This window comes from Muntiacus reevesi, chromosome 11, assembly GCF_963930625.1.
Source record: "Muntiacus reevesi chromosome 11, mMunRee1.1, whole genome shotgun sequence".
NCBI classification, from domain to species: Eukaryota; Metazoa; Chordata; class Mammalia; order Artiodactyla; family Cervidae; genus Muntiacus; species Muntiacus reevesi.
In genome coordinates, this window is record NC_089259.1 from 62,361,641 (window position 1) to 62,371,182 (window position 9,542).

The 9,542-nt window shown below is 40.9% G+C and overlaps 1 pseudogene; it reads right to left on the minus strand.

The window, feature by feature from the left end:
- Nucleotides 1-1,966: 1,966 nt before the first annotated feature.
- LOC136144143 (ladinin-1-like) lies at nucleotides 1,967-3,445 on the minus strand (annotated as a pseudogene).
- Between the last annotated feature and the right edge of the window lie 6,097 nt (nucleotides 3,446-9,542).

Here is a 9,542-nt window from a genome sequence, read left to right on the forward strand (position 1 = left end):
CAAAAACAAGTGTTGAACTAGCTTTGACTCATGAGTAGTAATTTGCTAATCTCTCCTTTAACTGTTTTGTTAATTATTCTAGCTTTAGAATATGTCTTAAAACCAGGAGTTGTTTGGTTCAATTTGATTCTTTTTAAAAGTTGTTTGGGTTATTTGAGTCCTTTGTTTAGTCACATACATTTCAGTATAAGCATGTCTATACTAAGAATTCAGCTGAGGTTACACAAATCTAAAGATCACTTTGGCTAGAACTAACCTTCTGTCTATGCCAAAGCCTTTGACTGTGTGGATCACAATAAACTGTGGAAAATTCTGAAAGAGATGGCCATACCAGACCACCTGACCTGCCTCTTGAGAAACCTATATGCAGGTCAGGAAGCAACAGTTAAAACTGGACATAGAACAACAGACTGGTTCCAAATAAGAAGTACGTCAAGGCTGTATATTGTCACTCTGCTTATTTAACTTATATGCAGAGTACATCATGAGAAACGCTGGGCTGGAGGAAGCACAAACTGAAATCAAGATTGCCGGGAGAAATATTAATAACTACAGATATGCAGATGACACCACCCTTATGGCAGAAAGTGAAGAAGAACTAAAGAGCCTCTTGATGAAGGTGAAAGAAGAGAGTGAAAAAGTTGGCTTAAAGCTCAACATTCAGAAAACTAAGATCATGGCATCCAGTCCCCTCACTTCATGGCAAATAGATGGGGAAACAATGGAAAGAGTGACAGACTATTTTCTTGGGTTCCAAAATCACTGCAGATGTTGATTGAAGCCATGAAATTAAAAGACACTTACTCCTTGGAAGGAAAATCTTGACCAACCTAGATAGCACATTTAAAACCAGAAACATTACTTTGCCAACAAAGGTCCATCTAGTCAAGGCTATGGTTTTTCCATTGGTCATGTATGGATGTGAGAGCTGGACTGTGAAGAAAGCTGAGTACTGAAGAATAGATGCCTTTGAACTGTGGTGTTGGAGAAGACTCTTGAGAGTCCCTTGGACTGCAAGGAGATCCAACCAGCTCATCCTAAAAGATCAGTCCTGGGTGTTTATTGGAAGGACTGATGCTGAAGCTGAAACTCCAATGCTTTGGCCACCTCATGTGAAGAGTTGACTCATTGGAAAAGACGCTGATGCTGGGAGGGATTGAAGGCAGGAGGAGAAGGGGATGACAGAGGATGAGATGGCTGGATGACATCACCGACTGGATGGACATGAGTTTGAGTAAACTCTGGGAGTTGGTGATGGACAGGGAGGCCTGGCGCGGTGCAGTTCATGGGGTCGCAAAGAGTCGGACATGACTGAGTGACTGAGCTGAGCTAAACCGTCTGTTAATTACAGTTAAAATAAATTTTGGTAGATTCTTTCTTATAAGCAAGTACATATTCTGCAAATATTCTTAATTCTTTATTCCAATCTAAGTGATTTTTATTTTTCTTGTTGAATTTGGTAGAATTTTCAACATGGTATTGGATAGGAGTGGTGAGAGTTGACATTTTTGGCTACTAATCATAGGAGGAATGCCTTCAGTCTTTACCATTAAATGTGATTTTGCTATATTTTGTAAATGTCCTTTAGTAGTTTAAGAAAGTCCTTCTATTTTTTTGCTGATAGGTTATCATGAATGAGTCTTGAGAAAAATAACACATACTATAATATTCATCTATTGATATAAAAATATGCTTTTCTTCTGTTAGTCTGTTAATATGGTATATTACCCTGATTTTCAAATGTTGAACAAGATTTGGTTCTCGACATATATCCCATTTGATTGTTATATATTATTATTCTTATATGTTGCTAGATTTGACTTGCTAACATTTTGGTGAAGATTTTTACTCCTTTTTCTGTGAAGTATATTGGTGTGAAACTTTGTATGATTTTATGGTAGTCTCATAAAATGGGAGCACTCCCTCTTCTAATTTCTAGAAGAGACAATCTAGAATTATTTCTTACTTAAACATTTGGTAAAATGCACGAGTGAAATGAGCAAAATGATGTGGGCATGAAGTTAGAGTTCTTTGCATAACTTTTCTTTTTCTTTCTTTCTTTCTTTTTTTTTATTATGACTTTAAGTTTTCGGTAGCATTGCTTATCCGTTTCAATTCTGAGTCTTGTCAATTTGTTTCCTTTAAGAAATTGGTCAGTTTGGGCAGGCGTCTGGTTGAGCCACGACAACACCACCCTTGAGAACTGCAAGTTCTCCTTGCGGCCGGAGGCTGGGCCCTCTCGGCTCTGGCCCACCAGCTCTTTGTCGAAGAGGTGACGCTTGCTGGCGACATCCACGTGAGGCACGAGGAACTCAATGTGGGATGGGCTTGCACACTTGACGGACTCTGATCTCTGTATGGCCACGTGGTATCGCTCCAGCTTCAGGCCTAATTTGACCGAGCTGACCTTTAGCCTCACGCCGGCGCTGCTCCTTAAGGCCGGCTCTGAGCTAACTCTCGGGGGCTCATCGGAAGGAGGTGGTGCGGGGATTGGAGTGCGCAGGGAGCTGCTGAACGTGGGCGAGGCCCGTGTAGGCGAGGGGACCTCGGCCTCAGCATCCGTGCTGGGGGCCCTCACCTGCAGAGTGAGGGGCGGGAGGCCGCCAGCCCGGGGCAGAGGCCCCGCCGAGGACTCGGGCTCCTTCTCAGGCCCAGCACCCTGCTGCCCCCCGGGGCTGGACGGGCGCTCCGCTGAGGCTGGGTGCACCCGGGCCTGGGGCCGCGCTGGGGCCATGGCCCTGCCTGGGGCCGGCTGCGTCTCGGGGGCCGGGGTCTTCTCGAAGATGGTGCCTTTCTCAGACACCGTTCTCTTCTCCGAGACGCTGGCTTTGTCTGGAACCGCCCTCTTTTCTGAGACGGCGCGCTCCTCCAGCACAGCGATCTTCTGGGACACGGAGCATTTACTGGGGCTCAGGGTCTCAGGATCCAGCGCAAGTGTCTTCGCAACAGACGGCTTCTCGGAGCCCGCAGGCGCCCTGCCCGCCAGGCCCCGCTCCTCCGCAGAGCCGCGCTCTGGGCTGTCTCCGGCCTGACGGCGACTGCATCTGCTCCTCGGGTGCCGGGGGCGGCTGCCTTGCCTCCTGCGGCTCCGGGACAGGGCCTCCCGGCGCCTCTGCCTCCTCTCCTGCCGCATCCTCAGGACGGCCCAGACATCCTCCTCATCTCTGGGGTCTGGGGCCGGTGGCCGGGGCCCCTCTGCTTCCTCCACGCTCAGCAGTCTCTCTGGGGCCGGCAGGTCCGTGTCCATGGTGAAACTCAGGTTCTGGGGTCGCCGCCGGCGTTCTCTCTCCTGTTCCAACTCGTCCTCCAAGGTCCACTGTCACGCCAGGCTGGACAGAGCAGCCCAGATCTTCCTGCTGACCAACCTGCCGCCGGATCGCTGCGCGTCCTGTCCGGACGTATCCGTGACTGTTTTGCAAGCCTGGCCTGGGCTGCTGGCAGGCATTCGGCCATCCTGTATTTACTGAGCTCCACCTACCTGCCAGACACTTTGGTTTACCAGAGACTGTAGCTTTGTGCTCAAGTAGTTGACAGCTTAGTGGAGGAAACCGACCATAAAGAAGCCTACAAGCAAACATGGTTATCTAAGATGGTAGTGAGAGCTTTAAGGAAAATCGAGCAGAACAAAGTGATGGAACAAAGCGAGGGGTGAATCTTATGAAGAGCTGCTGAAGAGTATTAGGAGCAGAAGGAAGAGCAACCATAAAGGCCATATCATGGGAACAGACTGAGCTGGGTTAACGAAAAGGAGAAGGGCCACTGTGAGTGGAGCGAAAAGAGGATGATGAGACCAGGAACTTAAACTGGCCAAATTTTGTAGGCTCTGTGAGCCAAGATAAGAATTTTGACTTTTATGACTTTAGATTACCCCTGACCCCTCATCAGAAAGATGTACCTCTTCAGTTGCTCTTGGGCAGCTGAATGTGTGAAACTCAAACTGATAGCCAGAAGAACATCAGAGACACCCTCATTGTACAGATGTCCTGTACAGGGGTGAAAAATTAAGTCCCAGAGAGGTGAAGGCACCTGGCCTTCTTCGAACCCTAACTGTCCCCTCCTAAAACCCTTCAGATAGTTTATTTGCTTTAATGGTGGTCTTCTAAATTTAGGGGCATCAGTGTCATCTGGGAACATGTTAAAAATGTGTATTCCCCCAAAACTAAAAACACTAGAAGCATAAAATAGGTGTTTTCTTCTGATCTTCTATTGTAATGGAAAGTGCATAGAATTTGGAGTTTTAGAAATTTGGTAAACCGCTTAACTGTGTCTTAATCTTATCTTTAAAATACTGTTAATAATAATTGTAGTGAAGTGTTCCAATTTTTTGGTCTTAAAATCTCTTGAGACTTTTAAAACTTTTTGAGACTATTGAAGAGGGTTGGTTTGTGTGGCTTATATCTATCATTATGCCATTTTAGATGTCAAAACAATTTTTCAAAAAGTTATTTATTTAAAATAATTAAATTAGAGGGAGGCAGGAGGGGGGATCGGGATGGGTAACACATGTAAATCCATGGCTGATTCATGTCAGTGTATGCCAAAAACCACTACAATATTGTAAAGTAATTAGCCTCCAACTAATAAAAATAAATGGAAAAAAAAATACCCAGCTACAAAAATAGATAAAATAATTAAATTGACTACATGTTAACATAAAAAAAGAAATTGGTCAGTTTCATCTCAGTCAAATTTATGGGCATAGAATGATTCTTCATATTCTGTTTTTCTTTAATTTCTGCATGGTGAGTAGTGATATTCTCTCGTTTTTCAATATGCAAAACTGTCGTCCACTCCTCATTTGGGGCTCCCCGGTGGCTCAGATAATAAAGAACCTGCCCGCAATGCAGGAGGTCTGGGTTTGATCCCTGGGCCAGGAAGTTCCCCTGGAGAAGAAAATGGCTACCCACTCCAGTATTCTTGCCTAGAGATTCCCATAGACAGAGAAGCTGATCCACGGGGGTTGCAAAGAGTTGGACAAGACTGAGTGACTAAGCATACATGCTCTTCCTTTTACTGTATAGTCAAAATGGCTGGGAGTTCATCAATGTCAATTACCAGCTGACTGATTTTGAAGAATCTTATTTCAATGACTTGTTTCCATTTTTGTTTTCCACTTTATTAAGTTTTCCTCTTTATTATTCCCTTCTTTCTGCTTGGTATAGGCACAGTTTGCCCTTTTCGAGTTTCTCAATTTGAACTTAAAAGTTTATGTTACAAAAGAAAAATCAATAATTTAAGGTTAAAGTCCCACCGAGCTGTTTAGCTGTAAATAGCAGATTTTTATGTTTTAACAGTTTTTTGCTATTCTTATTTTCTCCCATTTCTATTGATGATTGATCTGTAATATTGTATAAGGTTAAGGTGTAGTATGATTTTATATATGTATACATTATAAAATGCTGACCACAGAAATATTAGCTAACGTATCTGTTACCTCATCATGGCATCCGGTCCCATCATTTCATGGCAGATAGATGGGGAAACAATGGAAACAGTGGCTGACTTTATTTTTGGGGGCTCCAAAATCACTGCAGATAGTGACTGCAGCCGTGAAAAGAAGAGCATGTATATTATCTGTGGTGAAACAGACCACCAGCCCAGGTGGGATGCATGAGTCAAGTGCTTGGGCCTGGTGGGCTGGGAAGACCCAGAGGAATCGGGTGGAGAAGGAGGTGGGATGGGGGACCGGGATGGGGAATACATGTAACTCTATGGCTGATTCATATCAATGTATGACAAAACCCACTGAAAAATTAAAAAAAAAAAAAAAAAGAATGCAAAATAAATAAATAAATAAAAGACGCTTGCTCCTTGGAAGGAAAGTTATGACCAACCTAGACAGCATATTAAAAAGCAGAGACATTACTTTGCCAACAAAGGTCCGTCTAGTCAAGCTATGGTTTTTCCAGTAGTCATGTATGGGTGTGAGAGTTGGACTATAAAGAAAACTCAGTGCTGAAGAATTGATGCTTTTGAACTGTAGTGTTGGAGAAGACTCTTGAGAGTTCCTTGGACTGCAAGAAGATCCAACCAGTCCATGCTACAGGAGATCAGTCCTGGGTGTTCATTGAAAGGACTGATATTGAAGCTGAAGCTCCAGTACTTTGGCCACCTGATGCGAAGAGCTGACTCATTGGAAAAGACCCTGATGCTGGGAAAGATTGAGGGTAGGAGGAGAAGGGGATGACTGAGGATGAGATGGTTGGATGGCATCACTGACTCAATGGATGTGGGTTTGGGTGGACTCCAGGAGTTGGTGATGGACAGGGAGGCCTGGTGTGCTGCAATTCATGGGGTCACAAAGCCTTGGATATGACTGAACAACTGAACTGATTACCTCACACAAGCATTCTTTCTTTTTGTGCGTAGGATCTTTTAAGATCTACTAAGTAATGTTCAAATATACATTACTAACTAAACACCATGTTGTGCATTAGATTCCCAGAAGTGATTTATCTTATTGAAAGTATATATCTTTGGCCAATATCACCCCTTTCCTCCACTCTTAATGCCCTACTCCTGGAAATCATCAATGTCATTTCTGAGGTTTTTTTTTTTTTTTTTTTTTAAATAATTTAAATACACATATAAGTGATATCATTTGTTAACCTTGTTGTTTTCTTTTTTATTTTGCCAAACCACTCCCTATTTCTTTCACCCCTGAGTCTCTAGTTACCACTTTGCAACTCTGTCTGAATTCTCCCCCACCTTTTTTTTGGTTGCAGATACGTGGTACCATGCGGTATTTATCTTTGTTTTATTTGATTTAGCATAATGCCCTCAAGGTCCATCCATGTTGCACAAATGACAGAATTTCCTTCTTTTGTATGGCTAAATAATAATCCATTGTTATATACAATACAGTTTCTTTATTCATTTGTCAGTGGTCATTTGGGTTGATTATACACCTTGCCTATTGTGAACATGGGGGTGCAGTTCAGTTGCTCAGTTGTGTTTGACTCTTTGCGACCACATGGACTGCAGCCCACCAGGCTTCCCTCTCCATCACCAACTCCTGGAACTTACTCAAACTCATGTCCATCAAGTTGGTGAAGGCCATCCAACCATCTCATCCTTCTCCTCCAACCATCTATGTTGTCCTCTTCTCCTTCTGCCCTCATCAGGGTCTTTTTCAATGAGTCATTGAAGTAGTTCTGTTTTTAATTTTTTGGGAAACCTCCACACTCTTTTCCACAGTGTTTGTACTAATTTCTGCCAACAGTATACTGTTGCTTTTTCTCCATATTCGTGCCAACATTTATTATCTCTTCTTAATACAATCATTTTAACAGATATGGAGAGATACTTCATTGTGCATTTGATTTGCTTTTCTCTGGTTAGTGATATTGAGTACCTTTTGAAGTACTTGTTAGCCATTTGAATATCTTTGGTAAAATATCTACTCAACTTCTCTGCCCGTTTTTTAAATTGGTTTGTTTACTGCTAGACTGCTGTTGAGTTCTGTGAGTTCCTTGTATATTGTGGATATCAACCCTTTGTCAGATACATGATTTGTAAATATTTTCTCCCATTCCATAGGTTACCTTTTCATTTTGTTAATCATTTCTTTTGCCATAGAGAAGCTTTTTAGTTTGATATATTCCCAACAGTATCCATTTTAATTCAGTAGACAATTTTTTTTTAATTTCTCTTGAAGCTTCATCTTTGATTTCTGAATTGATGTTATAATTTTTTAATAATTTGTGATTTTTCATATTTCAGTTTTTCAGTTACTACTTTTATAGTCAGAAACCAAACTTCATATGTCTTCAGTTTTCTATTAAAAATAAGATTTGTTTTGCCAAGGAGATGATCTATCTTAAATGTTTCATGTGCCCTTGAAAAGAATGTGTACTCAGCAACTGAGGATGGAGTGTTCCCTAAGTGTCACTTGGGTCCACTTAATTGATTGTGTTGTTCAACTTTTCTACATCCCTGTTGATTTTCTGTCTACCTGTTCTATGAATTAGCATTGATCACTCAAGTATAATTGTGAGTTTGTTTCTCTTTTATTTCTATTAGTTTTTTTCTGCCACATTTTTGCACCTGTAATGCTAGGTACAGACAGAGTTTCTTTGTCTCCTTGGTGACCCAACCCTTATAACAGTTGTAATTATTCATCTATCTTTGGTCATTTACCTTCTTTATATGATATTAATATAGCAATTCTACTTTACTTGGATTTTTGTTAGCATTGGTGTTTCTTTTCCCACCTTTTAAATTTTAACCTGTCTATACCATTATACTTCAAGTGGGTATTTTATGGACGTATTTCAATTGAATGTTGGAGTCATATATTTAGATCTTTTGTTTTGTTTGATATCTTTTGTTATGATTTTACCTTTATCATAAGTTTTATATTTAGAATAAGGTCTAGCTTTTTATTAGTAGCATTTTCATTCTTTTGCTGTTTTCTTTTTCCCTCTGTATTTTGTACTGTTGGAATTTTTGTTAAATTTTATTGTATTGAATACTTAGAATTATACCTTTTTATAGTTTTACTTAGTGTTTTGTAGGGATTATAATAAGCTTTATATACTCAGAATTAATTTTAACTCTTCAAGTGCAAGCAAGAGATCTTATCATATACTTTACCTAAATTTCCTCTATGAATTAGTGTTCAAATGTTTTATATCTAGCATTGGTGAAAACTACATCAGTATTATAATTTTGTTTTGACCAGTGTTGCATATTTAAATAAATTTTAAAAGCAAAAATTTTATTTATCAACATTTCCTCTGTTGTTTTCCTCTTTCTTCCTTCCTGACATTGCATATGTCCCTCTATTATTTCCCTTCCACTGAAGAACTTACGTCAGCATTTCTTTTAAAGCAGAGCTATATTGACAAATTCCCTTAGTTTTATTCCTGCTGAAATCATCTTTACTTCGGCTTCATCTCTGAAGAGTGTTTGTGCTAGATACAAGATTCTGGGTCTGTCATTTTAGCACTTTAAAAATGCTGTTCCACTGCCTTCTCACATTTTTATTTTTTCATGAGAAATGTACAGTCATTTAATTCCCTTTTTTAAAATGTAGTACATCATCTCTTTTAAATGAAACATATCATTTATATCTGGCGTCCTTAAAAATGTCTTTATTTTTGGTTTTCAGTGGTTTAATTTAATGTGTCTGATCATGTTTATCTTTGCTGCTGCTGCTGCTGTCACTTCAGTCGTGTCCGACTCTGTGCGACCCCACAGACGGCAGCCCACCAGGCTCCCCCATCCCTGGGATTCTCCAGGCAAGAACACTGGAGTGGGCTGCCATTTCCTTCTCCAATGCATGAAAGTGAAAGTGAAGTCACTCAATTGTGTCTGACTCTCAGTGACCCCATGGACTGCAGCCCACCAGGCTCCTCCGTCCATGGGATTTTCCAGGCAAGAGTACTGAAGTGAGGTGCCATTGCCTTCTCTGATGTTTATCTTTAAGTTTACCTAATTCAGGTTTACTTAGTTGTTTAGGTTTTTTAATTTATGTATTTCATCAAGACTGGGAAGGTTTCTGCCATGATTTCTTCAAATATGTTTTGTGTTCTAATTTT